This window comes from Oryctolagus cuniculus, chromosome 1 (assembly GCF_964237555.1).
Source record: "Oryctolagus cuniculus chromosome 1, mOryCun1.1, whole genome shotgun sequence".
NCBI classification, from domain to species: domain Eukaryota; kingdom Metazoa; phylum Chordata; class Mammalia; order Lagomorpha; family Leporidae; genus Oryctolagus; species Oryctolagus cuniculus.
The window spans coordinates 109,997,117-109,998,230 of NC_091432.1; positions in this window are offsets into that span (position 1 = coordinate 109,997,117).

Genomic DNA, 1,114 nt, shown 5'->3' on the forward strand with positions numbered 1-1,114 from the left:
CCTCCAGTGCATGCAATGTTTGAGGAAGGAGCTAACCCAGGAGAGAACGTTACTTAATAGCCCAAAAGAAAACCACTTCCTCTCTGTGAACACTGGGGATATGAAACAGTCCACCTCCCCCCTGCTTACATGTCAGCACGGGTCTCTGATGTGCCTTAGCCCAACCCTGCCTTCAACACCCATGAGGCACATCACTGACATGTGCCTTATTTACAGCCCACTGGTGAGAAGAAAGAGAGGGAGAGACAGAGAGAGAAATCTTCCATCCACTGGTTCACTCCCCAAATAGCTGCAACAGCCAGGGCTGGGCCAAGCTGAAGCCAGGAGCCAGGAGCTTCTTCCAGGTCTTCCACATGGGTGAAAAGGTCCCAAGTACTTGGGCCATCTTCCACTGCTGTCCCAGGCCTATTAGCAGAGAGCTGGATTGGAAGTGGAGCAGCCGGGACTCGAACAGGCCCCTGTATGGGATGCAGGCACCGTGGGCAGCAGCTTGACCCACGTGCCACAATGCTGGCCCTGAAAAGGAGATCTTGAACGACTCTTATCCACAGTAAACCAGGACAGCTGGCAACAGTGGGTGTGCTCTGAGAGCGTCCTATGTTTGGGGAGTTTGGGGAATGCAGCCCCCGCTGAGACTAGACCAGAACTCAGAGACCCATGTGGTGAAGTCCAGGCTGGACCCTGGAGCCTGGCAGTCACAACCAGAGTTGTTTAAGACCAGCTTATCAAATCTGGGGTAGCAGCCCCAAAGTGCAAGCACCTCAAGTTTCAGATCAAGCAGTCAGTCAGCGGCCGTACACCTGGCAGCCCATGAGAATCCTTTTGAAAACCACAGACGCCTACACTCCACCCAGAATCCCCAATCAGGGGGCCCGGCCAGGAGCCAGCAGCACCCCAAAGCCCAGCAGGAATGAAGAGCCCAGGGCTAGACCCAGGAGCAGCACTCCTGTCCCATTTCCTGCCCACTCAGCCTCAGACCCTCCCCGGACCAGGACTGGCACCGGCACCGGGACCAGCCCCAGTGTGTGAGTCACCATAGCTCTCCTCCAGGAAGTCCATGTGGCCCTGAGGCCCTTGTGTGAACTCCAGGCGGCTCAGCCAGGACATGAAAATG